Consider the following 24,043-nt stretch of genomic DNA (forward strand, 5'->3'; position numbering starts at 1 on the left):
TCATACAGACTGTGATGACATGGCTCTGAGCACTATAGGACTTAACTGCTGAGGTCATCAGTCCTCTAGAACTTAGAACTACTTAAACCTAGCTAACCTAAGGACATCACACACATCCATGCCTGAGGCACGATTCGAACCTGCTACCGTAGCGGTCGCGCGGTTCCAGACTGTAGTGCCTAGAACCGCTCGGCCACACCGGCCGGCAGACTGTGATGATAAATCACCACAGTAACATGTAGAAAGATGCAAACACTCGAGTGGTCAAGGAAGGACGTAATCAGATTCGCTTTAATACCGTATCAATGTGTGGGTAGGAGTCGGGGTGACGACTCATAGCGCCATACTCTTTACGAGATAAATTGACAAGTGCTGTTTATGACTCATTTCCGTTCTACAAATTACACGTGCAGTCGGATAACTTTTGTTTTACAGAATAACGCATGTGGTCTACGCACGACGGAGCGTAACCCCATATTCAGCGGCTCGTATAGCAATACCTAACATAATCGTTTAATGAGCGATGGATTCCCTGAGAAGGTCCAGTAGCGCAGCCATGTCGTTCACCTGACTTTTGGCTTGTATTTAATGGCACTTGTATTCCACACCCATCGACAATGTGCACTCGTTAGCACGTGAACGTTGCGTATGACTATATCTCAGATCTGACAGATATCGAACGAGTTCGTGATTCTTTGAGAAGGGGACTCAAGGATATGTAAGAACAATGGGAAATCATATTGGGCACCTCATGTAGTGTCAACTTACAGATAGCTATAACAGGACAAAATAGTCCATCTCTCAAAAAGTATTTGTTTCCAAACATGTTTTTCCAGTTTTGACGAGTAATATCACCCGTAACAATATAAAACTTTTTTTCCGTGCCCTACATATCAGCATAAGTACAGATACGAACATTTCTCGCCTGTTTAAGCGAAAAATTGATCTCGACTGTAGCCTATGGTAAGGCAGAGTCGATAATAAATAGAATAATTACATGTAAAACATGGTATGTGAAGTTCTTTATTGATACTAGTTGTTAGTTTCATGATAAACCGGGAAATGGCAGCTCTGTCTCTAATTTCAAGTGTTGAAATGTGTGTGAATTCCTAAAGGACCAAAGTGCTTAGGTCATCGGTCCCTAGACTTACACACTATGTAAACTAACTTATGCTAAGAACAACACACACACCCATGCCCGAGGCAGGACTCGAACGTCCAGCGGAAGGGGCCGCACAGTCCGTGACATGACGCCTCAAACCGCGCGGCCACTCCGCGCGGCGTCTCTAATTTCAGATTGTACTAATGGCACCTCCGTCAAGATGTGTACATGTAAACAGTAGTACGAGCCAAAAGCATCACTTGCAATAGTAGTAAATCGTGCGGCGTTTGTGACAAAAAATAACTGCATTTCAGTGACGTTTTGTCCAAATCCGAGGATGATATCAATAACTACGATTCACATAAATATCTCGAATATGTTCCTGAAAGCAAATTCACTTCGAAAGTTGTTGGCAATCAGAGAAATGTGAATAATTATTTAAGCACCTAAACAATGTGTCCTATACTATAGTTCACATGAATTTACGTGATAGTGTGATGGTAGAAATGTCAAGGGCCATTCTTAATATTGTTTACGTGCTACACCAAGGCTACAATAACGTTAATTTTATACTGTACCGAATCACAGGTAAATTTTTGATTTGTTATACCTTATTATTGCAAAATTTGGTAATGCAAATCTTAATCTCATAAACTGAAACAATTTGGACTTTTTAAAAACGTGTTTTTGAGAGGTTTCACAGTAATATTACTTTAACTCACCCAACAAGTAAACAGCGGTTAAATCAACGCTAACTGACGTTAATTGCAGTTTGCAAGTAAACAATGTTAAGTACCCACTGACGTATTTTTAAAAATAAAATTTGGGATAGAATTTACGATTTGTCGTTACTCTAGAAATATTTGAGGACAATGACTTATCTGAATAAGTAAATCACAATGGACTGAAGTATTTTATTTATGGGGTTTTGTTGCATCATTACTGCTTAATTTCATAAAACAGCCAACTTGTCTCTTACCATTGTTTACAGGCGATGTCTTTAACTCGGATGAATATACAGCAGCTACACTTTTAAATCCAATACTCAGGCTAGGGGCTGGAGTTGGGGAGGGGGTGAGGTTGGGAGAAATTAAAACTTCAGTTTCCCCTTTACGAGATATCGACCCTAACCTCAGACCTTGGAGGCCGCCAAGTAAACCTTCTAGGTCGATATATGTTTGGAGTGAAGGACTGAATGAGTTAGCCTGACAATTATAGTCTCCTCCTTTACTGAATCTCTTGTTCCTCTGCTTAGTCTTTCCGTTACGTCCGCAGCTCGTGGTCTAGTGGGTAGTGTTGCTGCCTCTGTATTACGGAGCCCCGGGTTCGATTCCCGGCCGGGTTGGGGATTTTCTCTGCCCGGGGACTGGGTGTTTGTGTTGTCATCATCGTTTACTCATCATCATCATCATTCGTGACAGTGGGTAGATTGGAGTGTGTAAAAATGGGACTTGGTACAGGCGCTGATGACAGCGCAGATGAGCGCCCCAGTAACCAAACATCATCATCATTATCTTTCCCTTACGGTGAAGAAACATTTGTCTCTGAAAGCTCTTTGTATGCTTTCTTCTGCTTATGTGCATTGTCTTCGTTAGAGAAAGCAGGACACTTTTAAGTGAGAACTCACGAACAGTTGAACGTCTTCAAAGGGGAAGAAGTCGTGCTCTGTGTTCCTAATCACATGAAAAGTAAAGATGGTAACCAACTTACTATGTGTCTTTGTAAGGAGGTGGGATTTGTAATTGTAACTTCATCATTATAGGCAGTGTACTTGGGTATTCAGTATTAAATGGTCTAGAGTCACACGAGGAACAAAGTGGAAGTACCTTCATCCCACAAAATTCAGCGCACCTCGTTTATTTTAAACTTTGACTGCTATCAGTTAATGGAATTTACAAGTGTTTGACAACCACTTTATCAGTTCGCTCAGTTCTGATAACAACTAAGGATATCGCCTTAGACGAGACAGCCAGGGGCATAATACTCTCTTACCGTACATTACTGGATTCCGTTGCCCGTAGTTCTTTATAAATCTTTTCTCGCGTTGTTCAAAAATTTTATAATAGACTTCATCAAAATTGCTGTAAAACTCCAAAACTCGATGTTACCTCAGAGAAACGGTAGCAAACAGAGAATATCCTTGGTTGACCACAACAACAAGAATAGTTGTTACTGCTTAGAAGTAATGATACAGGAGACAACAGTTTCAAGTAAACATCTGTGCTTTGCTCGTGTGCAGCCACAAATAGCTTGTTCTCAATGATTAAGCTTGTGTATCACACGCCGCTTTTCTATAATAATATCTTTGGTTGCCGGCCGCTGTGGCCAAGCGGTTCTAGGCGCTTCAGTCTGGAACCGCGCGACCACTACGGCCACAGGTTCTATTCCTGCCTCGGGCATGGATGTGTGCGATGTTCTTACGTTAGTTAGGTTTAAGTAGTAATAAGTTCTAGGGGACTGATGAAAAAATGGTTCAAATGGCTCTGAGCACTGTGGGAGTTAACATCTGAGGTCATCAGTCCCCTAGAACTTAGAATTACTTAAAGCTAACTAACCTAAGGACATCACACACATCCATGCCCGAGGCAGGATTCGAACCTGTGACCGTATCGGTCGCGCGGTTCCAGACCGAAGAGCCTAGAACCGCTCGGCCACTCCGGCTGGCGGGACTGATGACCTCAGATGTTAAGTCCCATAGTGCTCAGGGCCATTTGAACCAATTTTATCTTTGGTTATGAGACTGCGCCAAAAAACAGGCGACGTACCAGGGTGCGTGCAGCAGTTGGTACTTTGAATGCAGTTGTTACGAGAATGTTTCTTGTTTCTGGAAAAGCTTTTGTGAATGATTCATGTGATTCAAGCTATTCTTTCAACATGATTTTCCATGAAAATGTCAAAATAGATTGTGAAATGAAGAACAAAAAGCGTTTTCCAGTCCAAAATCAAGAAATACCCAGATCTGATTATTAAAACTTTTGAAAGATTGTTTCGACCCCTACGCGACTGCTGCAACTGAAAGATAAGTAATTCAAACATTTACGTTTAACACACCTACTGCAAACATTTTATATAATAGGGAATATTAGTGTTTATTACTATAATTGCATGAAAAATTTTATAGAGTAGGCGTGTTAGAAACTGAAAGTACGAATGCATGCTGAAATGTAATGCCTCCGAATTTTTTATGTGATAACTTTTAAAGCTTTTTAAATAAAACAAACGTTAATAGCATTCTCCATCTTTATTTATCGTTCTGCATATTTATTTCTCAACGTAGTCACCCTGGCGACGAACACATTTCTGCCAACGGGAGACCAGCTTGTTGATACCGTCACTGTATCCAGAATGAGATTTTCACTCTGCAGCGGAGTGTGCGCTGATATGAAACTTCCTGGCAGATTAAAACTGTGTGCTCGACCGAGACTCGAACTCGGGACCTTTGCCTTTCGCGGGCAAGTGCTCTACCATCTGAGCTACCGAAGCACGACTCACGCCCGGTCCTCACAGCTTGGAAGGTAGGAGACGAGATACTGGCAGAAGTAAAGCTGTGAGGACGAGGCGTGAACCGTGCTTCGGTAGCTCAGATGGTAGAGTTCTTGCTCGCGAAAGGCAAAGGTCCCGAGTTCGAGTCTCGGTCGGGCACACAGTTTTAATCTGCCAGGAAGTTTCTTACCGTCACTGTAGACTGACTTTAGATTAGATAAGTATTTGTCCCATAGATCATGAGTGCGTCACTTCGTAATGATGTGGAACGTGTCAGGTTAATAAAAGGTGTCTATACAAGATATTACATTATACAAAATATTACATGACACTTAATGCTTTAATTAAGTGTCATGTAATTGGGGAAATTACTCACTATATCCAAAAATTCATCTAACGCGTAGAAGGAGTTGCCACTAAGAAATTCTTTTAATTTCCTTTTAAATGTTATATGGCTATCTGTCAGACTTTTGATGCTATTAGGAAAGTGATCAAAGACTTTTGTGGCAGCATAATTTACCCCCTTCTGAGCCAAAGTTAGATTTAACCTTGAGTAGTGAAGATCATCTTTTCTCTTAGTGTTGTAGCCATGTACATTGCTATTACTTTTGAATTCGTTTGAATTGTTAATAACAAATTTCATAAGTATATATATATATATATATATATATATATATATATATATATATATATATATATATTGTGAGGCTACAGTGAAGATCTCTAGCTCTTTAAATAAGTGTCTGCATGATGATCTTGGATGAGCTCCAGCAAGTATTCTGATTACACGCTTTTGTGCAATGAACACTCTTTTACTCAATAATGAGTTACTCCAGAATATGATGCCATACAAAAGCAGATGATGAAAATAGACGTGGTAAGCTAATTTATTGAGATGTACATCGCCAAAACTTGCAATGACCCTAATAGCATAAGTAGCTGAACACAAATTTCCTTTGTTGAGGGAGTCACAAACTCACCTCTGCTTACACCGCTACACCACCATCAAGGCGTTCCTTAAATTTTGTAAACAGACGAAAATCGAATGGGGTCAAGTCAGGACTGTATGGAGGATGGTCGGATAACGTGAATCAAGGGCGTCAGAATGTTGCAGATGTCGCTGCTCTCCTGTGTGTTCTGGCATTATCATGCTGAATGAGAGGGTACCCTATGTATGGACGAACTCTTCGAATTCGAAACTCGATTCTAGCACGCTTTTCCTCACGCATTGGCTTAGTTACCCTTATTTATGGATTCTTCCGTCGCATCTTGATAGAACAATTCCAAATTTAGGGTTGAATAACACGTAGGAAGTTTTTTTTGTTCTACTGATTTTTATTTGTATGTACTAGTTTTCGGCTTATTACTCCATCTTCAGACAACTATTGTTTACAAGGAGCTTGTGTTCTTACGAACCAAACATTCTGGACTAAGATACAACGCACTTGCATACGATCTTTAGTTGTATTGTCTTTGAAATTGTCTAACAGGTCTTTTGACTTTTTGTTCTGTAAAAAAATGTTCAAATGTGTGTGAAATCTTACGGGACTTAACAGCTAAGGTCGTCAGTCCCTAAGCTTACACACTACTTAACCCAAATTATCCTAAGGACAACACACACACCCATGCCCGAGGGAGGACTCGAACCTCCGCCGGGACCAGCAGCACAGTCCATGACTGCAGCGCCTAAGACCGCTCGGCTAATCCCGCGAGGTATTTGTTATGTAAAACTGTTCTTTAACATAATAAATCACATTTTATGGTTTTTCAGTATCATGTTTGACAACAATTAGAATAATTTAGAATACAGATTATTACAAAATTACAGTTTTTAGGTATTTGTTGTGAACAGTTGCGCTAGACACTAATTGTTGGTTGTACAACAGCGATGTTTTCTTTGGGGGTTACATTCTGTTATTAGAAAAATTGTGCATTAATAAATACCAAATATTACAATGTTACAGTTGAGTTACAATTAGGAATGTAAACACATAAGGGATATTACATTATATTGGGGTGTGAATTTGTTTACTATTGGGACACTTTGTGGTTAGTAGCAGGTTTACTGTATTGTGTAAAGTTTAAGAGTGGTGATGTGCTCAGTTGCAATTGGTCATTCAGAACCAGCTGGGGATTTACGGCTACGTGTTTGTTAATTTCAAGTGCTTCTAGTAGGCTGAGTTTTCTGCCTTTGTTGGCTATATGTAGCACTTCTGTGTGTGTTAGATATTTGTGTTCTTCTTTGAACACATGTTCAGCAAAGGTGGAATCTGATTTATTTAATCTCCAGCTGCGTTCATGTTCAGTCAGCCTTGTTGATATGGCCGGGCCCGTTTGACCAATGTACAGTTTATTACAGTCAGTGCAGGTTATTTTGTAGACCCCACTGTTGCTTAGTTAATCTGTTTTGTCCTTGCTGTTGAATAGGAGGTTAGCTGTAGTACCTCTTACATAAAATGATGTTTTATAATTTTGGGATTTCAGTGTTTTGGCTAGTTTGTCTGATAGCTCACCTAGATATGGAATAGTACACCAGTTGGTTTTTGGTGTGGTTTTTATTGCATAGGGTGCATAAATGTAGGGCAAGATTTTCATTATTTTTTTGTGCAGGATTTTGTCAACTAATTCAGGGCTATAGCCATTGTTATATGCAGTATATTTAATGGTGTATACTTCTGTTTGTAAATTCTGTTTTGACAGTGGTATTGATGTAAGGCGATGTACCATGAAATGGAAGGCTGCATGTTTTTGTGTTGTTGGGTGTTGTGAACATGAGGGTATTACTGTGGCTGTTGTGGTTTTCTTGTAAATTTTGAAAGTATGTGTATTTGTGGTGATATCTATGTTAAGGTCGAAAAAGTTAATGGATTTTTCACCTACCTCCATGGTGAATTGTATGTTTATGTGTTGTGAATTTAGATGTTCTAGGAATGTGTTCGTTTGTCTGTTGGTACCTGACCACATACACAGTACTTAGTTACGTTACATAGCGCCATGTTACATGATACAATTCGGAGCCTTCTAGCAGCAGAGGGCTGTAAATTCGTAGACACTAAGAATAAAGATGTAGAACGTTATAATGTGGTTTTATTTACGAGTCTTTAGGAGTATTACATGTCAGCACGCCCTCGTATATTAGAAGAAGATCAATCCATTTCTAAAGGAATTTGGCGTAGTTATGAAGCAATTCAGCACTGCAACTGATGAGAGGGGTGGAACATTAGGTAAAGCAAGAAAACGTACATTGCATTAGTTCTTTTGGAGAAGGCCTTTGATAATGTGTTGTTGTTGTTGTTGTGGTCTTCAGTCCTGAGACTGGTTTGATGCAGCTCTCCATGCTACTCTATCCTGTGCAAGTTTCTTCATCTCCCAGTACCTACTGCAACCTACATCCTTCTGAATCTGCTTAGTGTATTCATCTCTTGGTCTCCCTCTACGATTTTACCCTCCACGCTGCCCTCCAATACTAAATTGGTGATCCCTTGATGCCTCAGAACATGTCCTACCAACCGATCCCTTCTTCTGGTCAAGTTGTGCCACAAACTTCTTTTCTCCCCAATCCTATTCAATACTTCCTCATTAGTTATGTGATCTACCCATCTAATCTTCAGCATTCTTCTGTAGCACCACATTTCGAAAGCTTCTATTCTCTTCTTGTCCAAACTATTTATCGTCCATGTTTCACTTCCATACATGGCTACACTCCATACAAATACTTTCAGAAACGACGTCTTGACACTTAAATCAATACTCGATGTTAACAAATTTCTCTTCTTCAGAAACGCTTTCCTTGCCATTGCCAGTCTACATTTTATATCCTCTCTACTTCGACCATCATCAGTTATTTTGCTCCCCAAATAGCAAAACTCCTTTACTACTTTAAGTGTCTCATTTCCTAATCTAATTCCTTCAGCATCACCCGACTTAATTCGACTACATTCCATTATCCTCGTTTTGCTTTTGTTGATGTTCATCTTATATCCTCCTTTCAAGACACTGTCCATTCCATTCAACTGCTCTTCCAAGTCCTTTGCTGTCTCTGACAGAATTACAATGTCATCGGCGAGCCTCAAAGTTTTTATTTCTTCTCCATGGATTTTAATACCTACTCCGAATTTTTCTTTCGTTTCCTTTACTGCTTGCTCAATATACAGATTGAATAACATCGGGGAGAGGCTACAACCATGTCTTACTCCCTTCCCAACCACTGCTTCCCTTTCATGTCCCTCGACTCTTATAACTGCCATCTGGTTTCTGTTCAAATTGTAAATAGCCTTTCGCTCCCTGTATTTTACCCCTGCCGCTTTTAGAATTTGAATGAGAGTATTCCAGTCAACATTGTCAAAAGCTTTCTCTAAGTCTACAAATGCTAGAAACGTAGGTTTGCCTTTCCTTAATCATTCATCTAAGATAAGTCGTAAGGTCAGTATTGCCTCACGTGTTCCAGTGTAGTGTAGTGGAACAAAATGGTTTCCATTGTCAAGCAGTGTAGTATCAACCATAGGCATAGAGTGATAATTCATTCATTCACACGCAGCAGACTGAAGCAGTTTTTATTTTGAAGAGAAAATGAGGGAAGTAATGGACTGTCTCGATTTGGGTGTTGTTTGTCACGGGCAGAAAATCAGCATGGTAGTGGTGGTATACAGGGTGGTCCATTGATCGTGACCGGGCCAAATATCTCACGAAATAAGCGTCAAACGAAAAAACTACAAAGATCGAAACTCGTCTAGCTTGAAGGGGGAAACCAGATGGCGCTGTTTGGCCCGCTAGATGGCGCTGCCATAGGTCAAACGGATATCAACTGCGTTTTTTTTAAAAATAGGAACCCCAATTTTTATTACATATTCGTGTAGTACGTAAAGAAATAAGAATGTTTTAGTTGGACCACTTTTTTCGCTTTGTGATAGATGACACTGTAATAGTCACAAACATATGGCTCAAATTTTAGACGAACAGTTGGTAACAGGTAGGTTTTTTAAATTAAAATACAGAACGTAGGTACGTTTGTACGTTTTATTTCGGGTGTTCCAGTGTGATACATGTACCTTTTTGTACTTACCATTTCTTATAACGTATGGTGTTATAGCGTGATTACTTGTAAATACCACATTAATGCAATAAATGCTCAACCTCAATGAATTTGGCAATACGTGCAACGACATTCCTCTCAACAGCGAGTAGTTCGCCTTCCGTAATGTTCGCACATGCATTGACAATGCGCTGACGCATGTTGTCAGACGTTGTCGGTGGTTCACGATAGCAAATATCCTTCAACTTTGCCCACAGAAAGAAATGCGGGCCATGGTATGGTGCTTCGACGACCAATCTACCTGTCATGAAATATGCTATTCAATACCGCTTCAACCACACGCGAGCTATGTACCGGACATCCATCATGTTGGAAGTACATCGCCATTCTGTCATGCAGTGAAACATCTTGTGGTAACATCGGTAGAACATTACGTAGGAAATCAGCATACATTGCACCATTTAGATTGCCATCGATAAAATGGGGTCCAATTATCCTTCCTCCCATAATGCCGCACCATACATTAACCCGCCAAGGTCGCAGATGCTCCACTTGTCGCAGCCATCGTCGATTTTCCGTTGCCCAATAGTGCATATTATACCGGTTTATGTTACCGCTGTTGGTGAATGACGCATCGTCGCTAAATAGAACGCGTGCAAAAAATCTGTCATCGTCCCGTAATTTCTCTTGTGCCCAGTGGCAGAACTGTACACGACGTTCAAAGCCGTCGCCATGGAATTCCTGCTACGGGTGCAATCGATGTTGATGTAACATTCTCAACACCGACGTTTTTGAGATTCCCGATTCTCGCGCAATTTGTCTGCTACTGATGAGCGGATTAGTGGCGACAACAGCTAAAACACCTACTTGGGCATCATCATTTGTTGCAGGTCGTGGTTGACGTTTCACATGTGGCTTAACACTTTCTGTTTCCTCAAATAACGTAACTATCCGGCGAACGGTCTGGACACTTGAATGATGTCTTCCAGGATACCGAGCAGCATACATAGCACACGCCCGTTGGGCATTTTGATCAAAGTAGCCACACACCAGCACGATATCGACCTTTTCTGCAATTGGTAAATGGTCCATTTTAACACGGGTAATGTATCATGAAGCAAATACCGTCCACACTGGTGGAATGTAATGTGATACCACGTACTTATACGTTTGTGACTGTTACAGCGCCATCTATCACAAAGCGAAAAAAGTAGTCCAACTAAAACATTCATATTCTTTACGTACTACACGAATTTGCAATAAAAAATGGGGGTTCCTATTTAAAAAAACGCAGTTGTTATCCGTTTGACCTATGGCAGCGCCATCTAGCGGGCCAACCATAGCGCCATCTGGTTTCCCCCTTCAAGCTAGACGAGTTTCGTTCTTTGTAGTTTTTTCGTTTGATGCTTATTTCGTGAGATATTTGGCCCAGTCACTATCAATGGACCACCCTGTATATGTGGTTACCGAAAGTAAGTAGGAATTGACTCGAGTCCGTAATAAGATAGAACGAGTGCTAGTTGATGGCTGTAAGACGCACATAAACAAAGAAAACTGAGGTAGTCGGGGACTTGCTGGATGGTTAAATGTTAAACAAAGGCAACACACTCTTCAAGAGATTGATGAAGTTTTAAATGGTGTTAGCCAAGGTTAGGGGTACTCACTTATTAGAGCACGGGTGCTGGCTCTCGACGCCGAACAAAAACGAAGTGGGACGCTTATTGCTGATAGGTAGACGGGAGCGGCAGTTTGTAATGTGGCGGTGAACCATCGCGCCACCTTACATCATTCATTCCCGCGACAAACCGGGACTGCCCGAAACTGTCAAATTTGCCTGCGTTATTTCAGTCCTCCTTGGAAAGTCGCAGACGCCACTACACCACCTTTACAAGCTAAACACAGTGACGTCCCTTGAATCGTGATGTCGGTGGGCGAGTTTCACTGTCCAAAACTATGGTATTTTATTCGGACTGAAGAGGCCTGTAAGCCGAGAAGATTCTATTCGGTCATGGATGAGCGTATCTTTGTTGTCCGTCACCATTGCCGTACTGTGTTGAACGCCATTCAGAAACCTAGGGTGCGTAATCTACCTGTAGCCTCTATTACTTGCAAGATATCGTAAGGTGACCACATGTTACGAAACCATGAGTGGCAGCTTATATTTTTATTAACTGGCAAATAATTAAAACTTTTGTGTAGGTAAATGTACGAGGGAAAGTCAAAAATTATCTACACTTTTCATTCTACCGTTTATTAACATGAATTTAGGGGTATACAATGCACATCATTTTTCTACGTAATCTCTCTCCTTCTTAATTCGCTTGGCCTAAAGGTCAAGGAGCTTACGTATTCCTTCCAAATAAAAGATTTTCTTTTGGTAGTGAAGCTACTTTTGCACCGCATTTCGCACGTCCACATCTGAGGCAAATCGGCGACCACGTAAAACATCCTTCAGTGGCCCAAACAATTGTAAGTCGCCTGTAGCAAGGTCTGGGCTATAGGGAAGGTGTTCCAATACGTCAGATATCTTGTTGATGGTTTCAATAGTGCGACGGGCCGTGTGTGGCCGTGCATTGTCGTAGAATAACAGCAACACCTTTTTCGACAGCAAACCTTGGCGTCTGGTGGCTTCAGCTTCTTCTCCAACAATTCACTACACCCCGCACTGTTGATACGCGTTCCCTTTTCCATGAACTCTGCCGGTATGGGCCTCTGTGAGTCCCAAAACACGTTTAATATAACCTTTGCTGCGGATGGTCCCGTCTTGAATTTTTCCTTGTCGGCGATCCAGGGTGTTTCCACTGCATACTCTGGCGCTTTGACTCAGGCTCGTAGTGATGCACCTATGTTTCATCTCCGATGACAATTCTGCGCAAAAATGCATCACCTTCGTTGTTGACGCGAGCGAATAAGCGTTGACAGACCCTAACACCGGTGACCTTATGGTAGTTCAAATGGTTCAAATGGCTCTGAGCGCTATGGAACTTAACATCTAATATCATCAGTCCCCTAGAACTTAGAACTACTTAAACCTAACTAACCTAAGGACATCACACACGTCCATGCCCGAGGCAGGATTCGAACCTGCGACCTTGGCGGTCGCGCGGTTCCAGACTGGAGCACCTAGAACCGCTCGGCCGCACCGGTCGGCTTTGGTAGTCGGTAAGCTTTCTCGGTACCCACCGTGCACAGACCTTATGGAAACCGAGCACGTCGTGGATGATGTGATGGGCGGAGCCATGGCTGATGTTCAAAGTGGTTTAACGTAAGGCCCTGATGAAGGCTAGCTGCAACGCTGGCCGAAACGTTGGCGCATTTTAAATTATGACGATGCGGTCTGATACCCTGAAGAATTTTATTGAAGAAGACAACGGCCGCGGAAGCCTACGCTTACATTGGCTGCTACCTCATCGATCGTGATTCGCCTATTCGCCAGAACCATCTTTCGAGCTTACTGAATGTTGTCATCTGTAGTGGAGGTTGATGGCCGTTCCGCTCCCTCTTCATGCCTTACACTTGTTCAACTACTTTTAAACTCCTCGAGCCACAAAAACACAGTTTTACGTGATAGTGCAATTCTCCCAAATTGCGATACAGTCTGCGATGAGTGTCTGCCCCTTTGACACCCTCCGACCAGAGTAACCGGATCACCGCCCGTTGTTCCTCTTTCGTGCGCACTTCTAATGGAGCTGCCATGCTATATCAGCAACAGAAGGAAGAACAATGGCGGAAATAAGATCACATTGTCACAGCACATGTGCGAGGACAGAAGACAACGTGCGCAATGTAACACACGTTATGGCAAAAGTGTAGATAATTTTTGACTTGCCTCTCAACTCAACTCCTACTTTATGTAGCAGTTTGATGATAAAAAGCGCCGGTAAGAAATGACATTGTTTGAGAGAGCATTTCAGTCATCAGGAAATCATGTGAAACAGTGTGATGCAATCGGTGAAAAACAGAGTGCGACGCAGAGACATAAAACCTCTAAAGGGAACATCAAGGTAGCGCCACAAAGATCACAGAGCAGCCAAGGACGTTGCGAGTCGTGGGCATAGCAGTTAACGACAAGAGTGATGTAGGAGTGCCGTACAAATATTGAGATACTTCATAATTTTTAAAAGAATACCGAGATCACAAGACAGGTGTGACTATTGAATAGGAAAATTATCGGACAAGTGTTATTTTTGACAAAGTTTTGAACATAGTGAAAAATGTGGTGCAAACAGTGGTAATGTTGTATGATAACAATTGGTGCGATGGAACAAAGTGGAAACAAGTTATAACGCAAAAGGAATGAGAGTAGATCTCTTATTTCATTTAATCAGTTGCCTACGATTCAACGTCAAGAAAAGATGGACGCACTTAAGCGGAGCTCACCATCATCTTGAAAGTAACACAGCGCAAATTATTTGCATAGGCGCAGAATTCTTCTTCAAAGTAGAAGAAACATCAGAACACTCTTTCAGAATAATCATCGTCATTCGTGTTCTGCCCTAGGGTAGGTCTTCACATGTGACACCATGCAGTCCTGTCATTTGCTACCCTCTTCGTTTTCTCATAATTGGTTCCTGCCCTTATACTATCCACCATTTGGTGTCTTCTGCGTCCTCCTCTTCTTCTGCCATTCACAGTTCCTTCCATAGTGGCCATCAGTAAACAATCTCTTCTCATCCAATGCCCAAGCCAACTGTGTTTCAGAATAAAGAATCGGGAATTTCAGTGGTCAATACTGAAAGCTGCTATGTCGCAGATTCTTTCATTAACATTTCACAGCAAATAGATTACATCAAGTTATCAGATATAAAATTCTGTTTCGCAAATAAAAATTTAAAAATTAACGCTTAGAAGTTCAAAAATAGAAAAATTCAGTAGATGGCACCTTATAATAGCGAATGAGATAAAAACGAACTGCGATTCAAACGAATGATTTTTCTAGAAGCTGAGCTGATGCTTTGAGATGAGCTTGCTGTCCTCCGGGAAATGTCCGAGCTTAGAATATGCTCTAAGACTGTGCAACAATCGATCGACAGGAAGGTTAGGCTGTAATTCTGTGCACCTATTACTTTGCCCTTTTTATTAACGGATGTTATATGCACTGTTTACTACTTAAAAATGTTATTCCCTGTAAGTCACATTAAGTCAAGAATTTCTTGAAATCCAGATACCTCGTTCGCTTTGAGCAGTGTAACTGTTAATCAGTGCAAGAAGTGTTTCCTTGATTGTCATCCATCTGTGAATTTGTGTGGTGATCAAACAGTGGTACGACAGTAGAATTCTCCCACGTGAATGTGTTTTTAATATATGAATTTAGTATTGCGTCTTTTTGTCTCTTCAGTTTTAAAACCATGCGATCCACTAGTGGATTGCTGGAAACTTTCGATCCGTTCATAGAATTTACATACTTTTGCATTGCATGGTTTTTAGCTGATTTAAGTAGGTCGGATACAAGATTTCTGCTTCAGTACATGGAGAGAGATAATTAAAACGAAGGATTACAGTTTTAAATTATGTGGTACTTCGTTACGTCAGTTCAAAGAGAGAGAGTAAAACAGAGACAAAACCGTAATGTAAGGTACACACTGCATAACTAGATAATTAATCTATTGAGTTTTCTAACAGATTTACTATACATACACAATCCGCCATAAAAATGTATACGCACTTTAGTATTACTTATGTGTTTATTTTACATTTAATAATAGATCACACATATTGTACCACCTTCAGTTTAGCAAGTGGTTACTTTAAATGTTCAAAATGTTCACCATTGGCGGCTATACACGTAACAGAACGGTGGGCAGTCGCCGTAACTACGTCAGTCAATGCTACAGTGGAGATCCCTGCACGTGTCGCTGTAATCTGCTGGCGAAGTTCCTTCAGCGTGCATGGCTTACGACGCTAGACATTATCTTTCACAGTTCCCCACAAGTAAAAGTCCATAGGTGTCTGATCTGGCGACCGTGGAGGGAACTCAACCGGCCCTCTTCGTCCAATCCAATGCTCCGGAAAATTGTCATCCAGAAAAGCTCGTACGGCTAGGTGATAGTGTGGTGGCACACTGTCCTGTTGGTAGAAGACCTCTTCATCAGCTCCATAAAGCGCACCTATAGTTGGCAAAACTGATATGCGTAACATATCTAGGTACACTTCTCCAGTGACAGTGTCATCAAAGAAAGAGGGTCCTACTAAACCCCTAGAATTAGATGATAGTCCATCCAACACATGAACCCCTGGTAGATTGACCGCATTATCTACATCCACTCTACATGGATACTCAGCAAATCACATTTAAGTGCCTGGCGGACGGTTCATCGAACCACCTTCACAATTATCTATTATTCCAATCTCGTACAGCGCACGGAAAGAATGAACACCTATATCTTTCTGTACGAGCTCTGCTTTCCCTTATTTTATCGTGGTGGTCGTTTCTCCTTATGTAGGTCGATGTCAACAAAATATTTTCGCATTCGAAGAAGAAAGTTGATGATTGGAATTTCGTGAGAAGATTCCGTCGCAACGAAAAACGCCTTTCTTTTAATGATGCCCAGCCCAAATCCTGTATCATTTCTGTGACACTCTCTCCCATATTTCGCGATAATACAAAACGTGCTGCCCTTCTTTGAACTTTTTCGATGTACTCCGTCAGGCCTATCTGGTAAGGATCCCACACCGCGCAACAGTATTCTAACAGCGGATGGACAAGCTTAGTGTAGTCAGTCTCCTTAGTAGATCTGTTAATTTTCCAAGTGTCCTGCCAATAAAACACAATCTTTGGTTAGCCTTCCCCACAACATTTTCTGTGTGTTCCTTCCAATTTAAGTTTTTCGTAATTGTAATACCTAGGTATTTAGTTGAATTTTCGACTTTTACATTAGACTGCTTTACCGTGTAACCCAAGTTTAGCGAATTCATTTTAGCACTCATGTGGATGACCTCATACTTTTCGTTATTTTGGGTCAAATGCCAATTTTCGCACCATTGAGATATCTTTTCTAAATCGTTTTGCAATTTGTTTTGATCTTCTGATGGCTTTATTAGTCGATAAACGGCAGCGTCATCTGCAAACAACCTAAGACGGCTGCTCATATTGTCTCCCAAATCGTTTATTTTGACAAGCAACAGCAAAGGGCCTATAACACTACCTTCGGGAACGCAAGAAATCACTTCTGTTTTACTCGATGATTTTCCGTCAAGTACTACGAACTCTGACCTCTCTGACAGGAAATCACAAATCCAGTCACATAGCTGAGACGATATTCCATAAGCACGCAATTTCACTACAAGCCGCTAGTGTGGTATAGTATCAAAAGCCTTCCAGAAATCCGGAATCGATCTGAAATCCCTTGTCAATAGCACTCAACACTTCATGTGAATAAAGAGCTAGTTGTGTTGCACAAGAACGATGTTTTCTAAACCCATGTTGACTGACTGTGTGTCGATAGACAGTTTTCTTCGAGGTAATTCATAATGTTTGAACACAATATATGTTCCAAAATCCTGCTGCATATCCACGTTAACGATATGGGCCTGTAATTTAGTGGATTACTTCTACCATATTCCTTGAATATCTTGAATATTGTGACCTATGCAACTTTTCAGTGTTTGGGTACGGACCTTTCGTCAAGCGAACGGTTGTGTATGATTGTTAAGTATGGAGCTAATGCAGCAGCATACTCCGAAAGGAACCTAATTGGTATACAGTCTGGACCAGAAGACTTGCTTTTATTAAGTGATTTAAGTTAAGTTGCTTCACTAGTCCGAGGATATTTACTTCTACGTTACTCATGTTGGCAGCTGTTCTCGATTCGAATTCTGGAATATTTACTTCGTCTTCTTTTGTGAAGACATTTCGGAAGGCTGTGTTTAGTAACTCTGCTTTGACAGCACTGTCTTCGATAGCATCTCCATTGCTATCGCGCAGAGAAGGCACTGATTGTTTATTGCCGCTAACATACTTCACATACGACCAGATTCTCTTTGGATTTTCTGCCAGGTGTCGAGACAAAGTTTCGTTGTGGAAACTGTTATAAGCGTCTCGCATTGAAGTCCGCGCTATATTTCGAGCTTATGTAAAAGATCACCAATCTTGGGGATTTTGCGTCTGTTTAAATTTGGCATGTTTGTTTTGTTGTTTCTGCAAGAGTGTTCTAACCCGTTTTGTGTACCAAGGAGGATCAGCCCCGTCGTTTGTTAATTTATTTGGTATAAATCTCTCAATTGCTCCCGATATTATTTATTTGAATTCAAGCCACATCTGGTCTACACTTATATTATCAATTTGGAATGAGTGGAGACTTTCTCTCAGGAAGTCGTCGAGTGAATTTTTATCTGATTTTTTGTATAGGTATATTTTTCAATGATTTTTGGAGTATTTGAGGATTACAATATTCAGTCTCTCTGCGACAACCCTGTGTTCACTAATTTCTGTATAGGTTTTGATGCTCGTCATTAACTCCGGATTATTTGTTGCTAAGAGGTCAAGTGTGTTTTCACAACCGTTTACTATTCGCATGGGCTCATGAACTAACTGCTCGAAATAATTTTCAGAGAATGCGTTTAGCACAATTTTGGATGATATTTTATGCGTTCTCCGGAATTAACATGTATTTTCGCCAACATATCGAGGGTAACATAAAGTCATCACCAACTATTATCGTATGAGTCGGGTTCGTGTTTTAAATCAAACTCAAGTTTTCTTTGAACCTTTCAGCAACTGTATCATCTGAATTGGGAGGTCGTTAAAAGGATCCTATAATTATTTTATTCCGGTTGTCAACAATGACCCCTGCCCATACTAACTCACAGGAAGTATCTACTTCAATTTCACGGCAAGTTAAACTACTCCTAACAGCAACAAACACGCCACCGCCAATCGTGTTTAGCCTATCATTTCAGAACACCATTTAGTTCTTCGCAAAAATTTCGGCTGAAAAATTTCGACTGACCTTATATCCGGATTTAGCCAGCTTTCAGTGCCTATAACGATTTGAGCATCAGTGCTTTCTATTAGCGCTTGGAGCTCTGGTACTTTCCCAACATAGCTACGACAATTTACAACTGTTATACCAATGGTTCCCGTATCTGCGTTCTTCCTGTGTTCGGCCTGCACCCCATGTGGCTGAAGCCCTTCTTGTGTTTTCCCGAGACCCTCTAACCTAAAAAACCGCCCAGTTCACTCCACACGGCCCCTGCTACCCGTGTAGCCGCCTCCTGCGTATAGTGGACACCTGACCTATTCAGCGGAACCCGAAGCCCAACGACCCTTTGGCGCAAGACGAAGAATCTGCAGTCTACACGGTCGCAGAACTGTCTGAGCCTCTGATTCAGACCCTCCACTCGGCTCTGTACCAGAGGTCCGCAATCGGTCCTGTCGACTATGCTGCAAATGGTCAGCTCTACTTTCATCTTGCAAGCAAGACTGGCAGCCTTTACCACTTCTGTTAGCCGCTCGAAACCAGAGAGAATCTCTTCTGATCCAAAGTGACACACATCATTGGTACCGACGTGAGCAACCACTAGCAGTTGGCTGCACCCCGTGCTCTTCATGGCATCCGGGCGGACCCTTTCCACCCAGTGTGTACACGGAGTGCACATTGGTTTTCTTTCCCTTCTTGTCAGTCAAGTCCCTAAGGGGTCCCATAACGCGCCTAAGGTTGGATTTTCCGGTGCCCATACACACTGTTGTGCCGGTTCACGGTTCCAATAAGTTTAAGTTGTGCCTCGTCACTCCACACTACTTTCAGAAAAATGGCTCTGAGCACTATGGGACTTAACATCTCAGGTCATCAGTCCCCTAGAACTTAGAACTACTTAAACCTAACTAACCTAAGGACAGCACACACATCCATGCCCGAGGCAGGATTCGAACCTGCGACCGAAGCGGTCGCCGCGGTTCCAGACTGAAGCGCCCAGAACCGCTCGGCCACCAGCGGCCGGCACACTACTTTCGTCAGAAATTATTCGTTATCAGTACCGTTTGCTGATACGATTAGCAGAATTGCATTTGGCGCTCAGGACTGTCATCATTAACCGCGTGCAGTAGTCATGGAATGTAAACTTTCCACTTTGCAGATTTCAGAATTCTTCGTACACTTGTACTGCTAACCCCCACTTCACGCGCACATTGCGTAGCAGACTTCTGTGGAGAATTGACAAACGAAACGTTTCCAACACGAAAACTGACGAAGCAGGACTTGTGGTTGATCTTCGATAGGGATATCACAAATTGTTCCATGCAATTCAAACTTGTCAACGATGCATTAATTATTAGATGGGGTGGCGGTTCTGTTTCAAACTCCCGCCTCCACTGACATTGCACTTCAATGGCAGTATCAAACTTGAAAAACCACTTCACAATACATTTTCGTTGCTCGAATATCAAGAATGCTACAGCCATCTTGTTTTCTCAGTACCGAGATAAAAGTACTAAGATCTGTTGAGCCAAAGACCAGACTTTAACAAATTCGTAACTCAAATCGAACGACAATATCGATATCTCGATAGAGCCTGACAAAAGTGTATACATTTTTCTGGCGAACTCTGTATACACTGAGGTGACAGAAGTCATGGAATAGCGATATACGCACATACAGATGGCGGTAGTATCGTGTACACAGGGTATACAGGGGCAGTGCATGGGTGGGGCTGTCAATCGTTCGAGCGTCTTTACGTCGAACCTGGTTTCCACTACGAGTTTATTTCCTTATCGCGACTTTCCGTCTGTCTCGGAGAGAACTTCTTTCCTCAATTTGTCTATCATTTACCTAATTGTTTCCACCTCAACACCACCTGAGGGTGGTCAGTCCGCGGTCCCAAGGCAGGCCAGGTCTACTACGGCAAAGCCAGGCAGTGCGCCCAAAAAGAGCGCTGTTAAACCGCTTAAGGTTTCACACTACCCACCGTTCAAGTAGGCGAAGTCTAAGCCCCCACGACGGAAATAGAAATTACGACTCACTGCTTCGCAGTCTGCTTCACAGGTCAGCCCACAAGAACCTGATCGAGACGATATTGACAGCCAACCGGGTCTCTATTTTCGACATGAGGCAACGTCGCCGAAACCGTTGTCCAACAACTACCAACCAGACAGTATACGATACCACGTGAAACATACCATCACCGAGAACAGGAACGCCCCTTCGACGTCGATGCCGTCCCTGATAACAACTGTGGTGTCACCGCCAGACACCACACTTGCTTGGTGGTAGCCTTTAAATCGGCCGCGGTCCGTTAGTATACGTCGGACCCGCGTGTCGCCACTATCAGTGATTGCAGACCGAGCGCCGCCACACGGCAGGTCTAGAGAGACTTCCTAGCACTCGCCCCAGTTGTACAACCGACTTTGCTAGTGATGGCTCACTGACAAAATACGCTCTCATTTCCCGAGACGATAGTTAACATAGCCTTCAGCTACGTCATTTGCTACGACCTAGCAAGGCGCCATGTTCGGTTACTATTGATATTGTGAATAATGTACAGTCAAGAGCGACGTTCACCATTTATGGATTAAAGTTAAGTATTCCACCAGCTACGTCAGTTTTTTTCTAAAGTCTAATTTCCTTATCCTGTTCCAGACCTCACGCCAGCCTGCGTGAGCTAAAACGCGTGCCTTTCGGCTTCCTCTAATAACGCGGTGTTGGCTCTCCTGCCAACCCACAACAACAACAATGAACTCAGGCTGATTGAACATATGGAACATGAAGATGCTGATATCACGAGTGATGCGCCGGCGCAGGAAACCGCCGACGTCGAAAGTTTCATTACGGTGCAACATAAGTGCCACATGATTCGAACCCTCGTAAAAGGCGAGTAGAGACACTAGAAACATCCAATCGCTTCCAGGCCGTTATGCAGTCGAGGGCCCAAGACATACAGAAAGATCAACAGGAGACCGCACCAACACAACAGTAACCTGCGATGGCCGATGCCCCAGGACCATTGAAGAAGATACCATATGTTACAATTCATTACATGGAAGAAAGTACCAATTTATTACACAGAAGAGTACCTCGAACTAAACGTGGCGCTAAAAACGCAGAAAGTACAGTGAAGGCTGTATATTAAGGAAACAGGGTCAAGTACCACCTTGAAACTTACTCTGGCCAACAGAAACCCATCGCTTTCTTCCAACATCAACTTTGCTTTTTAACACATCAACTTCCTGAAGACAAGCGGTTGAAAGTTGTTTTAAAGGGTCTTCCAGCTTAAGTCCCAGCGGACGAACTGACGAAGGAAAAGCTCCTTGAGCACACAGGGAATTACTGCCACCTCGGGCGGAGGTGCATTTGATGTGCAGGTTCAAATGCTTCAAATGGCTCTGAGCACTATGGGACTTAACTTCTGAGGTCATTAGTCCCCTATAACTTAGAACTACTTAAACCTAACTAACCTAAGGACATCACACACATCCATGCCCGAGGCAGGATTCGAACCTGCGACCGTAGCGGTCACGCGGTTCCAGACTGACGCGCCCAGAACCGCTCGGCCACACCAGCCGGCTGATGTGCAGGCTGCTATCACTCTCGGGAATGGACACTGCCAAGAACGGAAAAAAGCTAAGTGCCGTAATTGTGAACAAGAGCACCCTGTCTCATAAAGGAGCTGCCCAAAGTACCAAAAGTTGCTCCAAGCCTACCAACGACGAACTGGTGTCAGACCATAACCTCCTCAGCGCACAGCAGTCATCAGGCCGACCTCTCAGGACGTATACCAGTTTTCTGCTGACAGCCTGCAGTCACTGCGGCCTCAACAACAACAACAACCTCAGAAACATCGACAACATCGACAACTGCTACGAATTACCTCTCCGACTCGACGACAGACTTATGCTCAAGCTGCCAGCCCCGAACGTCACCAGCAACAACCAGACGACTAGTTTACCTCCTCCATGGGACCTATCACGTCAGCCCTCACAGATATTAGGAAGTTGTTGACCATGCTGCAACAAAAACTCACGAGTATACTGTCCTTAAAGAAGGGCCTTATTAAAGCGTTGATCTTGCCTTAAATTGGCCCCCAGGCAACATACTACTCACCTCCGTTCTAGCATGAGGAACGCTAATGGCTTGAAGAACCGTGAGGTGGAACTTGAAGATATCATCACCACTCATCGACAAGACGTCGTCCTTATCTCAGAGACGCATTTAACAGCAACGACGCTGTTCAAACTTTGTAACATGCAAGGCTGTAGGACGGACAGAGTAGGCTGCAGAGTAGTCTTCATCAAGAACGCCTTGGCTCACTCTGTGGAAGTTTTACCGCCCATAATGTCTTTGGAAGCGACGGCTGTCACACTCAACGGGGCGGTTGGGAAAGTGACTCTTGTCGTGGCATATCTCCCCCCAAACAAGGATCTTATCCCAGATGATCTCCACCACATATTCCATACCTACGACAAGGTACTAGTCGGCGGCGATTTGAATGCCATGAATACGGCCTGGCATTCGCTTACCACCAACCCCAGGGGCAGCATCCTGTATGACCTGGAACTATAGTTGGATGCAGCTCTCTATGGTCCACTGCAGCCGACCAGGGTACCCTATTTTCAGCACACAACGGCCGATGTACTGGATATCGCTATACTCGAGAATCTTCATCCTAACCTACAGCTTGACACTACAAATGATCTTTCCTCATACCATCTGCATGTCGTAGGCGTCACTGAATGAGTAGGACTTCCTTCCCGACCTCTCATAACGAGAACACTCAACTGGGACCAGTTCAGTTTTTACCTTAACAATAACGTCCAGCCGACGATGACTCTGGACAACAAGGAACACCTTGACAGCGCTATTCAAATGATAACCAATAATTCGGACGGCAGCTCTTATATCAAAGAACTTCAGACTCTCCAGAACAAATGCCTTAAGTGGTGTTTGGGTATCCCATGGTGAATGAGTACACGAGAGATTCACACGACTCTTCACGAAAAACACCTTAGCGAAAAGATATGCGACCACGCAACTACCATCTTCCAACGGATAGACGCCTTGCGACATGTAGTCCGGCAACTTGAACACGTAGTCACGATCGAACCCCATCTGTGCCATAGATACAATGTTCCCCGACAACTGATGGACCGTTAACATAAGAATCTACCCTACGTTCACCAAGATATTCAGCTATGTTCAGCCTTAGTAGAGTTCAGTGTTCAACGCTTTTACATTTACGATTCCCAAGGTGGAAAGGACCCACTTGAGTGCCCTCCTCCCTCTCAAAGTGTCAAATAAAGAGAAAATTTTCTTCTACCAACAACTCCAGAAGCAGAGACCGCAGACGGCGGTAAGACTTCAGTACTAACACACAAAAAAAAAAGACGGAGCTGTTGTTTGTACTCCCATGATTCTTGTGAAACGTTTCAGAAGTGGTTATGGCTGCACGATGGGTATTAACAGACTTTGAACGCGGAATAATAGTTGGAACTAGAT

The sequence above is a fragment of the Schistocerca cancellata genome, chromosome 4, assembly GCF_023864275.1.
Source record: "Schistocerca cancellata isolate TAMUIC-IGC-003103 chromosome 4, iqSchCanc2.1, whole genome shotgun sequence".
NCBI lineage: Eukaryota > Metazoa > Arthropoda > Insecta > Orthoptera > Acrididae > Schistocerca > Schistocerca cancellata.